This window comes from Amblyraja radiata, chromosome 10, assembly GCF_010909765.2.
Source record: "Amblyraja radiata isolate CabotCenter1 chromosome 10, sAmbRad1.1.pri, whole genome shotgun sequence".
NCBI classification, from domain to species: Eukaryota; Metazoa; Chordata; class Chondrichthyes; order Rajiformes; family Rajidae; genus Amblyraja; species Amblyraja radiata.
Window position 1 is genome coordinate 2,553,353 of NC_045965.1, and position 18,063 is coordinate 2,571,415.

At 45.5% G+C, this 18,063-nt stretch overlaps 1 protein-coding gene across 2 annotated transcripts in view; it reads left to right on the forward strand.

The window, feature by feature from the left end:
• The window catches only part of LOC116977450 (adhesion G-protein coupled receptor D2-like), a 316,744-nt gene that overhangs the window by 184,169 nt on the left and 114,512 nt on the right, over positions 1–18,063 (forward strand). The window lies entirely within an intron of this gene.

An 18,063-nucleotide genomic window follows, 5' to 3' on the forward strand; every position in this document is an offset into this window, starting at 1 on the left:
GCATGAGGGCCCTGAAAATCATCGGACTGGCTGCAAGGCCACAAATGGGCCCCGACCTCGGGTGTTTCAGAGGAAGAGGACTTAACTTTCTGCTGCCTTTCCCCACAGTGGACATTTTTGATTCTGTTGTGGGGGGATGTTTGTGTTGAACTCTATAATGTGTTGTGTCCATTTTCTTTCTTTATTTATTTTTAACCTTTTTCTATGGTTTGTATGTAAATTTATTATTTAATTAATGTAAAGCACTTTGGTGTCAATGCAAGTTGACTTAAAATGTGCTATATAAATAAAGCAATAATAATAATAATAATAATGCTGTTGGCCTTGGTCACGGCACAAAGGGTCCATTCACTACAGAAAATAAGGTTGGACAATGTGATTATTTCATCTGGAAATTTAACTTTTCACATCTATGTAATAGTCATACAGAACAGACAGGGGTCAGCAGGCCTAAAAAACAGATTTCAGGGCCTACCCTACAGATGGTCGTCTCTGTATTGTAACACACTTACTATCATATATGAAGAATACTAAGATCATCAGAGGGAAGAAATGTCACTTTAATCAGCTACTAACAGCCACTCAAAACAGTGACAGACCAGACCATCTCTAGATGGCTAAAACAGGTCCTAACAAAGGCTGGAGTGGACACTAGCATTTTTAAATCTCACTCCACCAGGGCTGCAGCTACATCGGCAGCTATGAAGTTGGACTACCTATGGACCAAATCCTCAAGACAGCAGGATGGTCAACGGAGGAAACTTTCCAACGACTTTATAACAAACCAGTCATTGAACCTAAAACATTTGCAGAAACAACTTTAAGTTCTGTAAAATAATTTACCCCATAACTAGGGGCAATAATTGGTGTTAATATTTTTACCGTTGGGTTTCAATATCGTATTGATGTCTAATGATGTTAATTCTATTCTCCCCATAATCAAGGCAGATGTGATGCATGGACTCGTTCCACGGCATGAAATCACAGCTTTAAAAGCTTCACGTAGTCACTCACGTGACTCCGAAGTAAAATAGTAAGATTAAACGAGAACTTACCAGTTTGAATTTGATCTTTATTTTATGAGGAGTAACGTTGAGGGAATACGTGCCCTCCGCTCCCACCCTTGATCATATCCTGAACTGGCATCTCTTCTCTAATCTTACTATGTTTAGTCATTACAGTTATCTGTGATTTCACACCGCTGCTTTGAAGAATGACACGCATGCGTCTTGGCGGGGTTCACGTATTCCCTCAACGTTACTCCTCATAAAATAAAGATCAAACTTCAAACTGGTTAGTTCTCGTTTAATCTTACTATTCTACTCCTACCACTTATGACCTTCCTGGTGCTGACTGCCACAAATGGGTTTTGACAGGTGGGCCTAAGAAGACAGATTTGTCCATCACAAACCTTGGTGACTGAGGAGGTCTATTGGAATTAACACTGCACCTGTGTATAATTGGTCTTTTCGCTGATGATATCATTATTTTTCTTGAACGACCAGATATATGTCTCCCAAATCTAATGAACCTATTTGAAACATATGGATACTACTCAGGGTATAAATTGAATATAACAAAAACACAAATTCTTTCATTCAATTATTCTCCATCCCAACAAATCAGAGATGCATATAATCTGAAATGGAACTCTAAAACGATGCAGTATCTTGGTGTAACTATAACCAAAACACTTTCCAACTTGTTTGAAACTAATTATAACAAAATTGAAGAAAACATCAAAAGGGATGTTGAGAGGTGGTCGACCCTTCCTCTAGACTTCAGTGCCAGAATACAAACGGTAAAAATGAATATCCTACCTAAACTACTATATTTATTCCAATCTCTCCCAATTAATGTTCCCCGAGATAAATTCATAGCCTGGGATAAAATGATCTCTAGATTCATTTGGAATAGCAAAAAAACCAAGAATAAAACTAACAACACTTCAACTGCCGAAAAGCAAGGGTGGAATGGCTTTACCAAATCTGAAGAAATACTTTTATGCAGCTCAACTCAGACCTTTGGCTTGTTGGTGTAGACCTGATTATGAATCTCGATGGAAAGAAATGGAAAGGGAGATACAGGGTTACCAGACCCAGATTTTGGTGGGAGACAAATATCTGAGAGGGGCTTTGAGACATGCTATGGATCCAATAGTAGCATTTACATTAGAAATATGGAATGTTATAGTGGAAAAATACAAATTAAAAAGAGGGGTTCACGCATTGAAGTGGTTCACATATGACTCAAAGTTTAAGCCAGGGGTGTATGATTCAAAATTCAAAGAATGGGCACAAAAAGGCATAACGGCAATGTATACAGTTTCAGAAAATGGCGAGTTTATGAGCTTCCAAGATTTAAAGTCAAAGTATGGTCTCGAAAACAAAGATTTTTTTAGATACTTGCAATTAAGAGACTACTTTATAAAAGAGATAAGGCCAGAACTAGATGAAACTTCAAATAATGTGATCAAGGTGATTGTGGATGCATACAAACAGAAGGGGTCTCGGGTCATCTCTGCTTTCTACCAAGCTCTGGTGGGAAGCGGGGGAGAATCAACGCTCTACATAAAAACAAAATGGGAAGCAGAATTAAAGATTCAAATAACAGAAGAAGAATGGTATGAAACACAATGTTCATCCACAAGCTCACTAGTATGGAGAGAATTTTGCTGGAAGAATCTATCTCGCTTTTTTATAACACCCAAAATAAAAAGCAGACAACTTGCTGTCCAACAACACTGTTGGAGGCTGTGTGGGAGTACGGAGGCAGACCACTTGCATATTTTCTGGAACTGTGTAAAGATAAGGCCATACTGGGAAAATGTTAATGCAGCTGTAAATAATATCTTGGGTTATAAAATTCCAAATACCTGCCCTGTGATGTATCTGGGGCGTATTAAAGATAGTGTAAAAATAGAAGATACATATTTGATTAAAGTTTTGCTTGCAGCAAGTAAGAAGGCCATTACCAGGCAGTGGCTTAATGAAAAAAGTCCAAAACAGGAACAGTGGTTAAAAATTGTGCGAGACATTTTTAATATGGAGAAATTGACATATTCCTTGAGAGTCAAGGAGAATTCATTGGAGAAGATCTGGGAAAAATGGACTGTTTATTTGAGCCATGACACCAATTAGATAAATGCCGAGCTAGATATGGGAGGATTGCGTTATATAGAACTAGATGGTATGTTTGTATGAATGTTGAATTATCTCCAGATAACTAATCAATGTAATGGTTTTTCTTTTTTGAATTTGGTAAGTGAACCACACGGTCTTATTCCATTTTTTAAAAATTTACTTCTTTTATTTTTTCCCCCTATCTACTTATTTTTTTATTTTGATTGCTGTTTTTCTTACTTTGTTTTATTTATGGTGATGGTGTTGCACTGTTTTGAAAATATCCCTTAAAAATCAATAAAAATTTAAGTGAAAAAAAAAACCCACTGCATCTTAAGTTCTTCAACAAGTGATCTTTCAGAGTCTTGAAGGACTTGTTGGTGTGAAGATCAGAGCTGAGGAGAACCAACTTTCGCAGAGGCAAAGACAAACCAGCAGTTCATGGTATGAAGCAATTTAAATTCCATGAACATCATTGCAAATCTATTGGGGTTCAAAGGGACACTAGGAATATTTACTCTGGTGTATTCTTAAACTAGAACACTTAAGGCAAATATATATGTGATGTATTCGAGTCATACAGCACAGGAACTGTCCTTTTGACCCAACCCGATGCTCACCAACATGCCATATCTTAGCTCGTCCCACTTACCTGTGTTTGGCCCCTATCCCTGTAAGCCTTTCCAATCCATGTACATGCCTACTACTTGCCATACAAGCCATTATAGCACCTGCCTCTACTACCTCCTCTGTTTACTACCCAACCACTCGCCACATCTTCCCATCTCCCCCTATGTCTGCCTTCCGCAAAAACCGCTCCCTCCGCAACTCCCTTGTCAATTCTTCCCTTCCCTCCCGTACCACCCCCTCCCCGGGCACTTTCCGTTGCAACCGCAAGAAATGCAACACCTGTCCCTTCACCTCCCTCCTCCATTCAAGGACCCAAGCAGTCGTTCCAGGTGCGACAGAGGTTCACCTGTATCTCCTCCAACCTCATCTACTGCATCCGCTGCTCTAGATTTCAGCTGATTTACATCGGGGAGACTAAGCGGAGGTTGGGCGAGCGTTTCGCCGAACACCTCCGCTCAGTCCGCAATAACCTCCCGGTGGCTCAGCACTTCAACTCCCCCTCCCATTCCAAATCCGACCTCTCCGTCCTGGGTCTCCTCCATTGCCAGAGTGAACAACACCGGAAATTGGAGGAACAGCACCTCATATTCCGCCTGGGTTGCTTGCGTCCGGATGGCATGAACGTTGAATTCTCCCAGTTTTGCTAACCCTTGCTGTCTCCTCCCCTTCCTTAACCCTCGAGCTGTCTCCTCCCATCCCCCCGCCCTCGGGCACCTCCTCCTCCCTTTTTCCTTCCTTCTTCCCCCCACCCCCCATCAGTCTGAAGAAGGGTTTCGGCCCGAAACGTCGCCTATTTCCTTTGCTCCATAGATGCTGCTGCACCCGCTGAGTTTCTCCAGCATTTTTGTGTACCTTCGATCTTCCAGCATCTGCAGTTCCTTCTTGAACACTACTACCTCCTCTGGCAGGTTGTTCCATATACCCACCACCCTCTGTGTGAAAACGTTGCCCCTCATGTTTCTATTAAATCTTTCGCCTCTCACCTTGATCCATATTCTCTGGTTGATGATACCCTTACCTTTGGTGAAAGACCATTCACCCCATCTATTCCCCTCATGAATTTATACACCTGTGTAACATCACCATCAGCCTCCTGCACTCCAAGGAATAAAGTCGCAGCCTGCCCAAGCCCTCCCTGTAGCTCAAGCCCTGGAGTCCAGGCAACATGCTCGTAAATCTTCTCTGCACCCTTTCCAGCTTAATGCCATCCTTCCTATGGCAGGATAACAAAAACTGAACACAACCCTCCTAATGTGGCCACTCCATTGCCTTGTACAACTGTCGAGGGCCTGAGACGCCTCCTGGCGAGCCCCGGTGGAGCCGAGACTGGTGCCGCCATGGTTTGGAGCCGGTGAAGTAGACGGAGCCCGCGGCTGGGTCCTGGGTCGGTGCCACAGAGGCCTCTGGAGAGGACATGGCGGTGATAGTAGAGAGAGAGGTCTGTGAGGTGGCTGATGATTGCGCCGACAGACAGATGAGGACTGACACGTGGAAGTGAGGACGCCGCTGTCGAGGGAAGGAACAAAGGAGGACCCGGCTTGGGGGAGAACAAATTGGGACCTGGTGTGGATACTGTGGAACTTTGATAGTGCCCTTATGTGGCCACTATTTGCATACCTTGGGTATGCAAGCAAAGAATCTCACTGTAGCTTGTCACATAAAGTATTCATTCATTCATTCATTCTTTCAATATAAAATACCACAATTTTATAGCCTGGCCACTAGGGGTGCCGCATGATGGCAGACTGCCTACAGTCTGTTTGTTTTGCTATTTTTTTTTAATTTTTAGTTTGTTTAAAAGTACGTTTTGGAGGATATTATTTGGGTGGAGGGGGGTAGGGTAAGGGGGAAACCGTTTCTCAGTCATTTCCTTGTGAGGATGTGACTATTCTCCGTATCGTGTCCTCGCCCCCCCCCCTCCTGGATTGGCGAGGCCTTTCCTGCCGGGGACCGGCCAAAGCTTCAGCGGCGGCGCAGCACTGGATTCACCGTGGAGCGGGCGATGCCTTACCTGGATCGCCATTTGAAGCTCCAGAGTGTTGGGCCTGCTGCTTCAACATCGCGGAGCTGTGGTGTGTGGAGCTTCCAGCGCTGGCAGTGCTGACTTCAATGTCACAGGGTCCTGGGATCCCTTTGCCGAGGGCCACCAGCGTGAATCTCCGCACAGCGCGGCCTGTGGACTTCGGGAGGCGCGGACTCCGGTAGGAAGTGGCCCATTCGGAAGTCCAAGCCGCTGAGAATGTTCTCCCGTTCCGATGTCGGAGTTCCATCATCCAGCGAGCGGGCCTGAACAACGGGTCACCCGTAGCGGCGACAGCGAGGGGTTCGGGTGACCCCCCCAACCACGGGTGAATAACAGAGGACAACAGAGGAGGATGACTGAACTTTGGTGCCTTCCCTCACAGTGGGAAACTTTGATTCCACTGTGAGGGGATGTCTATGTTAAAGACTATCGTGGTGTTCTGTGCTCATTTTTATTCGTATGGCATGGTGACCACACATTTCACTGTACCAGTTGGTACATGTGACAAATAAATGCCTCTTGTCTCTTGTCTCTTGTCTCTTGTCTTGTCTCAATTGTGAATTGTTACTGGGTTGCAAAGATGCAGGAGCAACATTGTAAATAGGTCTGAAGTGAAGTTGTTACACGACTCGCCCATGCTCTCCATAAGATCATAAGATCAGAAGTGATTGGAGCAGAATTAGGCCATTTGGCCCATTAAGTCTACTCCGCCATTCAATCATGGCTGATCTATCTCTCCCTCCTAACCACATTCTCCTGCCTTCTCCCCATAACCTCTGACACCAGTACTAACCAAGAATCTATCTATCTCTGCCTTAAAAAATATCCACTGACTTGGCCTCCACAGCCTTCTGTGGCAATGAATTCCACAGATTCACCACCCTCTGACTAAAGAAAATCTTCCTCATCTCCTTTCTGAAGGAACATCCTTTAATTCTGAGGCTATGACCTCTGGTCCTAGACTCTCCCACTAGTGGGAACATCCTCTCCACATCCCCTCAATCCAAGCCTTTCACTATTCTGTACATTTCAATGAGGTCCCCCCCTCATTCTTCTAAACTCCAGCGAGTACAGGCCCAGTGCTGTCAAACGCTCCAGATCTGATAAGTGCGTTATATACACTAGGGGTTTGATCTCATTCATGTACTTTTTACCATTTAACATTTTGACAATTAGAAAGCTAACTAGCTAAGAAAATATTGACTCAAGATTTAACTGATAGATGTCTGGACCGTATGGGATCGCAGTTTCTGAGGATAAGGAGAGAGAGTGGACATGACACCGTGATCCAAGGCTCTTGACGGCACTCTTGTGTTCCAACTTTTATATTCTTTTGAACTTAAATTTTTGGCAAATTTTAAAATAGTGTGACTCCTTGTGTGAAGTGCACGGCATGTGAGATAATGGTCATTAAACCCATTGATTCCTGAGGTTGTTTTTCTAATTCGTATACAAACCCTTATTATGTGTTCTCCTGAATCCCTTATTTTAGAGAGAAGGAATGGGTGACGTTTCGGGTCGAGACCCTCCTTCTTACGCCTCGACCCGAAACGTCACCCATTCCTTCTCTCCAGAGATGCTGCCTGTCCCGCTGAGTTACTCCAGCATCTTGTGTCTTTCTTCAGTTTAAACCAGCATCTGCAGTTCCTTCCCACACACTTATTTTCGGTAAGTGTAGACTGAACTTTTTATCAAAGTTGAAAACTTGCAAGAAGATCTGCTGACGTAACCATTTTACCCATGAGGTTACGTTTGTTTATTTTTGAAGGAGCCTTGCTCTGAAACAAGGCAACAAATTTTTTTTTAAAAGAGTCATTCTCACTGCAACCTCCTGTTGGAAAATGATTTTAAAGATTTGAGCGAGTGCGATTTCCAGCAAATCTTTCCCCACCAGTGCAGAACCTGGCGGTTGCTTGTAATCTGAGTCTGGGTATGATAAATGAAGATACATGAGTTGATCAATGCATCAATTAGTTAATCAATATGTGGTTTCCAGAAGAAGAAAAGGAATATAGACAATATAAATATATCACCGAAAAGTCCATGGAGTTGATTTTCCTAATTAACGTAAAAATCAATGCATGTTTTCCTCTGTCTGCCTGATGTGGCCATGAAAAATAGCGTCAACTTTGTTATAAAGCCACAAAGTTTCAAATCCCTTCAGCAGTGTCCTTTGGCATTAACCTGTCAACAGGTTTATTTATGTTTTGTGCTGTTGGCAGAGATCACGTACCTCAGTGAACTGGTTTAAAAATAGTTAATAGGAGCTGTGGCATGACTTGTCCATTATGAATGATCACATTAGCTTGACCCAAGTTGTCATGCTTTATGAGATCAGGCAGCCTGTCCCAGACTGCGGGCACAGCAGGTAATTTGAAATGAAATGAGACAGTTTCTACAGCCAGATTGATTTGGGAATCTTGCATGTTTTCCCCTTTGACCTTTGACAGGTTGACACTACAAAAATTGTGACTTGTAAAAAATGATCAGTCAGTAATATATTTAGGCTGCTGACATGCCGTAGGTAACACAAAATGATTTTCCATCTTTTGAAGAGGCTGCCTGTGATGGGAGGAAGCCCTTTCTTTGGGGAAAAAAATCCTTTAATACTCAGCTTCTCGTCTTTCATCGGGTAAAAAAAAGGCTGGACATTTGGTTGGACTGATGGTGAAACAGATAATTACCCATGGCAGGCAGTGCTGGGGAGTTTATTCCCTAGTCTGGAAGCAGATTGTTCACTGGTCTGGGCCTTGATTCTCATTCTCAGCTGCAGAGTGTGTTAGGGTCTCGACCTGAAGCATCACCCATTCCATCTATCCAGAGATGCTGCCTGTCTCGTTCAGTTACTCCAGCATTCTGTGTCTGTCTCATTTTAGTCCTTGGTTTTGGAAGTGCTGGATACGGGACACTGTGTACACAATGTGCAATTAAACTGAGTCTGTACACTGGTACACACAGTTTGACCTGTCACCTCTAGCTGGTACACCAGCCAGTGGCATTTAGTTTAGTTTAATTTATTGTCACGTGTACCGAGGTACAGTAAACAGCTTTTGTTGCGTGCTAACCAGTCAGCAGAAAGACAATACATGATTACCATCGAGCTATTTACAGTGTATAGATACATGATAAGGGAAAAATGTTTAGTGCAAGGTAAAGCCAGCAAAGTCCGATCAAGGATAGAAACATAGAAACATAGAAATTAGGTGCAGGAGTAGGCCATTCGGCCCTTCGAGCCTGCACCGCCATTCAATATGATCATGGCTGATCATCCAACTCAGTATCCCGTACCTGCCTTCTCTCCATACCCTCTGATCCCCTTAGCCACAAGGGCCACATCTAACTCCCTCTTAAATATAGCCAATGAACTGGCCTCGACTACTCTCTGTGGCAGGGAGTTCCAGAGATTCACCACTCTCTGTGTGAAAAAAGTTCTTCTCATCTCGGTTTTAAAGGATTTCCCCCTTATCCTTAAGCTGTGACCCCTTGTCCTGGACTTCCCCAACATCGGGAGCAATCTTCCTGCATCTAGCCTGTCCAACCCCTTAAGAATTTTGTAAGTTTCTATAAGATCCCCTCTCAATCTCCTAAATTCTAGAGAGTATAAACCAAGTCTATCCAGTCTTTCTTCATAAGACAGTCCTGACATCCCAGGAATCAGTCTGGTGAACCTTCTCTGCACTCCCTCTATGGCAATAATGTCCTTCCTCAGATTTGGAGACCAAAACTGTACGCAATACTCCAGGTGTGGTCTCACCACTGCAGTAGAACCTCCCTGCTCCTATACTCAAATCCTTTTGCTATGAAAGCTAACATACCATTCGCTTTCTTCACTGCCTGCTGCACCTGCATGCCCACTTTCAATGACTGGTGTACCATGACACCCAGGTCTCGCTGCATCTCCCCTTTTCCTAGTCGGCCACCATTTAGATAATAGTCTGCTTTCCTGTTTTTGCCACCAAAATGGATAACCTCACATTTATCCACATTATACTGCATCTGCCAAACATTTGCCCACTCACCCAGCCTATCCAAGTCACCTTGCAGTCTCCTAGCATCCTCCTCACAGCTAACACTGCCCCCCCAGCTTAGTGTCATCCGCAAACTTGGAGATATTGCCTTCAATTCCCTCATCCAGATCATTAATATATATTGTAAATAGCTGGGGTCCCAGCACTGAGCCTTGCGGTACCCCACTAGTCACTGCCTGCCATTGTGAAAAGGACCCATTTACTCCTACTCTTTGCTTCCTGTTTGCCAGCCAGTTCTCTATCCACATCAATACTGAACCCCCAATGTTACTGAACCAAGGATAGCTCGAGGGTCTCCAAAGAGGTAGATAGTAGTTCAGCACTGCTCTCTGGTTGTGGTAGGATGGTTCAGTTGCCTGATAACAGCTGGGAAGAAACTGGCCCTGAATCTGGAGGTGTGCGTTTTCACATTTCTGTACCTCTTGCCTGATGGGAGAGGGTAGAAGAGAGAGTGACCGGGGTGAGACTGGCCCTTGATTATACTGCTGGCCTTGCCGAGGCAGCGTGAGGTACAAATGGAGTCCATGGAAGGGAGGTTGGTTTGTGTGATGGTCTGGGCTGCGTCCACAATTTGCTGCAATTTCTTGCGGGCTTGGATGGGGCTGTTACCGAACCAAGCTGTGATGCATCCTGATAAAATACATTCTATGGTTCATCTGTAGAAGTTGGTGAGAGCTGTAGGGTACATGCTAAGCCTTCTAAGGAAGTAGAGGCGTTGGTGTGCTGGTTTTAGCTCCGTTCACAGTCACTGGCCCTGACGGGGTGAATGGTTGGGCAGCACTGATTAAACCAGGCCAGCATCTGCAACAGTAGGTGCTTGTGTTTTAAGGCCATGCCTGCAGGCTCTGGCATCTTTGTGGAGGGACTGTCAGAGAGGAGGCAAGAATACAACGTGACAGAGGAAAGGGGAAGAGAGGACCTTGTCTCAATGGGGACCTGGAATGTCTCCCTTTTTCCTTTTTCCTTCCGCCCACAATATTTAATATGTAAAAGAATATGTGATTCTGTTCCATTCTGTTCATAATTTTGTTTGTTTGTTTGTCTTTTTGCACAAAGTCCGCGAGCATTGCCACTTTTCATTTCACTGCACATCTCGTATATGTATGTGATGAATAAACTTGACTTGACTTGACATCCACAAGCAGCCCTGGAAGATGATTGAGATCGAGGCGACTGAGTTGTCAAGGTAGCCAAGCATGGGCGCGGGACTACAGGAGGTTTAAGAACCTTGTGCATTTCCAACGTTCCAATCCCATCCCATTCTCACAGCTCATTTCCCACCACCAACCTCAACAAACCTGTAACGTGCCTACCAGCAATCAACATCTACCCAGGCTGCAACTTACATTCAAAGGTCCTCTCCTGCCCTTACAAATGCTCCAAGGCTTGCTTGCAGGGTACACTGCCCTCTTGGGGAAAGATGCATTGTAACTGGTGCCAGTGAAAACATGCATCCTGTAGAAAGCTTGCCCTGAGCACCTCAAACTCTGGAAGGAGGAAGGACTGACCAACATCAGAGCTGCCACTTCTCAAGCTCCAAATATCACACCATCATACCACCAAACCTCCATTCAATCATTCTATTGAAAAGCCAAAAGAAAATTGTGGTAAACAGAATGCTGTAAATAATTGGCAGGTTAGGCAGCATCTTCAGTTTAGTTTAGAGATACAGCGCAGAAACAGTCCCTTCGGCCCACCGAGTCTACACCGACCAGCGATCTCCGAACATTAATACTATCCCACACGCACCAAGGGCAATTCGTAATTTTTTTAATACCAAGCCAATTAAACCTGTACGTCTTTTGAGCGTGGGAGCAAACCGAAGATCTCGGAGAAAACCCATGCAGGTCATGGGGAGAAGGTACAAACTAGTATCCCGTAGTCAAGATGGAACCCGAGTCTCTGGCGCTGTAAGGCAGCAACTCTACTGCTGCACGACCATGGAGGGAAAAGTCATTGCTTCAGATCGATGCTTGTTGGCAAATTGTCAAAGCTGGAGTTGAGAATGGCTTCAGATGGACAGTGTTCTTCCTGCAGCCGTACGCTGGATCCCCCGTGGCTGTCTGACGCATGATGAAGTTCATGGGGTCCACCACAGAGCTGTACAACACCGTTCGACTCGCCTGCCCCATACCCACAACGTGACAGCATCTAATTAGTGTTGCCTTGGGGTATGATGGGCTGGTCTGTTGCATTGAAGACTGTGTGCGCACTGAACCAATGGCACTACAGAGCCTGGAGCTGTCACCTTCCACCCACAAGGTTCATTGGCTGGTGGTTTTTCTCAGCTACTCATTTTGGGTTTAATTTATGGCCACTTTATGTGTTGAATTCCACAAACTATTCTGCGGGTGCTGTGTGTGTTGTTTTGAGGAGGTTGGTTGCACTCGTGGATGGTCTGCTCGGCCTTCGAACCATGAGAGGGAGATGCAGAGAAGGCCCTGGCAAGCCCAAGCACCTGGGAGACGCAGGAAGGAGTGGATGTTCGTTGGGAAACGATGTGGAGACCTGAGCTTCCCTGAGGAACATTGTGTGGGACATCCATGCCAACTTAGCGCAGTCGCAACTGAAGCCTTACATCAGTGTGGACCAAGTGAGTCTCATCTCTGGCTGCAGCAGGTGACATTGGTGGTAGGATGTTGAATTACAGGATGGTCACAGGGCCTGCACCATCTTCCCAAGTAACAGATCAGCGCAGGATGAAGCACATGCTGTGCCGTAGGGTACCCGGACGTGGCGTCGAAGGACGAGAAGCCGAAGCAAAGAAGTCGATGCCAAATAGCCGAATGGAAACGAAGCCTAAACACCAAATAACCAAAACATACGAAGCCGAAATGCCAACGAACCGAAAGGGTGGGATGCCTAAAAGTCAACTAACCGAAAGGCTGCGTCGCCTAAAAGCAAACTCACCGAATGGCTGCTGTGCCGAAACGCCACCTAACCGATAGGCTGCTTCACCTACAAGTCAACTAACCGAATGCCGCTCGGCCGACAAGTCAAATAACGCACATGACGTCGCCGGGGTGCGGGACTGGTCAGCGATTGTTCCAGATCCCCACGTCCATCACATCACTGGCCGGTGGAGACGGGAGGGTGGGTGGCATTTTCCCACACAAGCCATTATATGACTATTCGACAGAGTGGCATTCGGTGAGTTGGCTTGTAGGCGACGCAGCCTTTTGGTCCGTTGGCTTTTAGGCATCACGCCCTTTCAGTTATTTGGCGTTTCGGCTTAGTTTCCATTCGGTAATTTTGCTTTGACTTCTTTGCTTCAGCTTCTCGTCCTTTGACACCACGTCCGCAGATTGCAGCCATGTTTACTTGGATGCTTCTCATGTTGTTTATGGGCATCGGTCTGACGATAAGGGGATTCTGCAACCTTATTCAACGTGTCTGAGACCACAGTCAACCCCAGTTCCACCAACAATCTACGTCATTCACGCTGCTCCAGCTCTCTGTATCGCCTACTTTCAATGTGTAGGAAGGAGCTGCAGATGCTGGTTTAAACCGAAGATAGACACAAAATGCTGGAGTAACTCTGCGGGACGGACGGCATCTCTGGTGAGAAGGAATAGAGACCCTTCAGACCATCTTAATGTTCAATGGCCATATGTACTGGCAACAGAACAGTGAAATTCTTACTTGCAGCAGCAAAACAGGCCTGCAAATACAACACACATCGGAAGAAGGGTCTCGACCCATTCCTTTTCTCCAGAGATGTTGCCTGTCCAGCATTTTGTGTCTGTCTTCAGTTTAAACCAGCGTCTGCAGTTCCTCCCTACGCTCATAGATTATAATAAATAAAAACACTTCAATAAATGTAAAAACCCAATATTATGCCAAAGAAAACCTACAAACCTTTGTACATGCAAGACAGTTGACCGGTCAATTCATCTATGAGTCCTTCTCATCTTCTAAACACGAACATTCATGACCTTTCTTGCCACCATGTGTGTGCATCTTACAGACAGGCCGTTGTTCACTGCACTATGTATCACCAGTCATCTCAATCCAGCTCATCAATTGCTCTGTCCATTATACTGTTTGAGTGTAAATATCATTTAAGTATTGTCCCTCATACAGTCCCGCGGTTGCTAATGTGCTTTTTCTTTTAACTCTGCGAACGGTCGTTGATAAAGGTTGCAGCCTTGGAGATGGAAGATTGCTGAATTAGTGTGGAGAATGTTTTATATAGCAGTGTGTGACAGCGACAGACATGCATCCAGTGGCCTCCTGGTCTGTGAGACCCCCAAATAAACATTTCCGCAGCTGCTTGTCTGAGGAAGGTTTCCCGACCCGAAACGTCACCTATCCATGTTCTCCAGAGATGCTGCCTGACCCGCTGAGTGACTCCAGCACTCTGTGAAACGTCACCTATCCATGTTCTCCACAGATGCTGCCTGACCCGCTGAGTTACTCCAGCACTCTGTGATACGTCACCTATCCATGTTCTCCACAGATGCTGCCTGACCCGCTGAGTTTTTTTGTGATCCAGTAGCTGTATTTCCTTGTGTCTTCATTTCTGTGGGTGTGTTGAGCATCTGTATCAGGTTCTGCCGAGCATTTGAGGTATATTGTAGGGGCCCAATAATGTGACGATACGCTCGAATTGCATGACTCTCAACGTTTCAAAAATCTATTCCTGAAGAATTCAAGTGACGATTTAAGACGGTGTGTTAAGGGCCTGTCCCACTGTACGAGGTAATTCAAGAGTTCTCCCGAGTGTTCCCCTGGTTCGAACTCGGAGAATGTCCGTAGGAGTTCGTGGATGTCCCGTAGCGGCTCGTACGAGTAAAAAGTAACAATTTTTTTCATCACGAGTATTTTTTTACTCGTGGACATTTTTCCCAGTGTTGAAAAAACGTCACGAGTTTACTTGATTTCCCGAGTACCTACCGTTACTCGTACGTGCCGCTACGGGACATCCACGAGCTCCTACGGACCCGCTACGGACATTCTCCGAGTTCGAATCAGGGGAAAACTCGGGAGAACTCTTGAATTACCTCATACAGTGCGACAGGCGCTTTAATGAGGATAGTGCTGTATGGTTTCAGCATTGACAAGTGGACAGATTGGCGATGTTGAACAGAGCAACTGGGACTGCTCCATGTACACCTGCATAAGGTGCTACAGTTGAGGCATAAGTAACGAGAAAGCGGTGGTCCATTGCCCAAGAAAGAATGGTCTCAACCCGAAAAGTCACCCATTCCTTCAATCCAGAGATGCTGCCTGAGTTACTCCAGCATTTTAATAATAATAATAATAATAATAATAATAAAAATAATAATATCCTTTATTGTCATTGCACGTCAGTGCAACGAGATTTAGTATGCAGCTCCAACCGATGAAAAAGAAAAGTAAAATAAATAAATAAGCTGTGTGCCGTGACCATCCGAGGGAGACAGTCCAGGGGGGTGGGGGGCACTCAGCAAGGCCGGTTCAGAGCCGCTATAGCTCTTGGAATAAAGCTGTTTCTGAGTCTGGAGGTTCGGGCGTAGAAGGCCTTGTAACGTCTGCCGGAGGGAAGTAGTTCAAACAGTCCATTACAGGGGTGTGATGAGTCTTTATGGATGCTGAGGGCCTTCCTGAGGCACCGTGTGTGGTAGATGCCCTCCAAGGCTGGTAGCTCTGTCCCAATGATCCTCTGCGCTCTGTGGACGACGCGCTGAAGAGCTCTCCTCTCCGCCTCCGTGCGGCTGAGATACCACACAGAGATGCCATACGTTAATATGCTCTCTGTGGTGCAGCGGTAGAACGTTGTCAGCAGCTGTTGGGGCAGACCAGTCTTTTTTAATGTCCTCAGGAAGAACAGTCATTGCTGTGCCTTCTTGACCAGCGCAGCGGTGTTGGTGGACCATGTGAGGTCCTCTGAAATGTGAGTGCCCAGAAACTTAAAGCTGGACACTCTCTCCACACTTTCCCCGTAAATGGAGATTGGGGCGTATTCTCCATTATGTGACCTCCTGAAGTCAATAATCAGCTCCTTGGTCTTGGAGGTGTTTAGTGACAAGTTGTTACGTGTGCACCAGTCCGCCAGGTTCTGCACCTCCGCTCTGTATTTTGTTTCATCACCGTTGGTGATCAGCCCAATCACTGTTGTGTCGTCTGCAAACTTCACGATGGTGTTGGTTTCGAATGCAGGAACACAGTCGTGAGTGAAGAGGGAGTAGAGCATGGGGCTTAGTACACAGCCCTGTGGTGTGCCGGTGCTCAGGGTGATAGTAGGGGACAGGTGCGGGCCCAGTCTCACTGCCTGCGGTCGCTCCGTCAGAAAATTCAGGATCAGGATTTTGTGCCTATCTGGTTTCAACCAGCATCTGCAGTTTCTTCGTACACATGGTTCATTGCCAAACCTCTCATACCCCCTCACTCACCTACATAGCACAGATACAAGAAATGTGCAGCACTAGCTGAGCGGGTACAGCCAGGTCTATATTCAGAAGGGTCATTGTTTTATTGCACAAATCACACTGTTAGATCAACAGTGCACAGAAAGAGTGGCTTTCCATCTTTGTCCCGCCATCCTCTCCCCTGACATCAGTCTGAAGAAGGGTCTCGACCCGAAACGTCACCCCTTCCTTCTCTCCAGTGATGCTGCCTGTCCCGCTGAGTTACTCCAGCATTCTGTGTCTATCTGCAGTTCTTTCCTGCACAAGGGTGGCTTAAATGTTCTCTTCCCCTCCACCTCCCTTTCCCCCCCTCCCCCATTGCCCCCATAGCCCCCCCATCTCTCCCATTGTTCCCTCCCTTCTCCCGTATTGCCCCCATCTCTCCCTTTGCCCCATCTCTCCCCAATTGCCCCCATCTCTCAAATTGGCCCCCATCCCCTCATTGCCACATTTCTCTGCCCCCCCATCTCCCCATTGCCCCCCCCCTCCCTATTTCCCCCCTCCCCCATCTCTCCCACTGCCCCCCATGCCGAACTCCATTTTGTATGTTGTCTTTTCTGGTCTGCCTGGTAACTTTTTAGATTGAAGTTTTCAGCTGCAGTTTACCTCCGAGCTAGAACTTTCTAAATCCCAGCAGAAGATTGTAACGGCATCAACACCTTGAGATTAGCAGGAGCAAGGCCACTTGCATGGTCACCCCTGACTTAGACCACCACAACCTTCAGAATGGAGCCTTAAACCCACATGTTTTAATTTATCGATCGCATTAAAAAAAAACCTTTGTCTAAATGTTGTTATTGAGCTATTAGTCAGCGCTCTTATTTCCTCTTTTTTACTGGCGACAAACGTCCCAGTTGACGTGAGCTAAATGGAATATTTTACTGTTCCTGCAGCTTTTCTGATTTCTCCGTGTTGTTGTCTGAGCCCCCCATGCTAACGATCTGCATTTCAATAATGGACTGTTGTGTACCGTTAGTTATCGTGCTTTTTGTGCTATGATTTACACTGTACGCCGTGTTTCAGTCGACCTGGATTTGAAAGCATAAGATTCATGACTCAGTACTTTGCATTTTATGGTCCAGAATGGAGTTGCGGGTGAAAATCTCCTCTTACCTGCATGGACCAGCAGTGGTGACTGACCTGCATGACCTGCGGGTGGTAGCCACAGTGTCAAATTGCTTCGTGAAATAAAGCTGTCCAGTACCACTCTCACAATAAAAAATGATAGTCTTCCAATACGTTCCACACGGTGTTATGACAGGAGTGAAATATGGTATTAAATTGGAAGCAGATTAGTTTTTGGCCCTAATTCACGCTCTGACAAGATGCTAGAAGAATAAAACAATGGACGTGTAGTCTTGCTAAGTTAATATTCGCTATCTTCAGCTTTATTCTCCGAGTAGCCCTTAAAGTGTACTGAGTTAAAATCAGTGCAAAATATGGATTAAATGTTCACGCTATATCTTAAACATGGAATATTTAATATATCTTGTGGCTCAGATTTGGGAAAGAAGTTGTGAATGGAAAAAGGTGCTTTGTATTTATGCGATGACAGTGCAATATGTGCCGAACATGTTTGCGCTGAATCTATTCGGCCCGAGGATTTGATTTGGGGGTAGAATTCTTGGCAGCCAATTTTGTTGCATTTTTGTAGATTGCAAGACACGATAGAGATACCAGGTCAGTCTTTAAGAAGGAACTGCAGATGCTGGAAAATCGAAGGTAAACAAAAATGCTGGAGAAACTCAGCGGGTGCAGCAGCATCTATGGAGCGAAGGAAAGCGCCAGAGATCTCACAGCGCCAGAGATCCGGGTTCGATACTGATGCTGTCACTACGAAGTTTGCTTCTCTACGAGTGCTGTCTCTACGA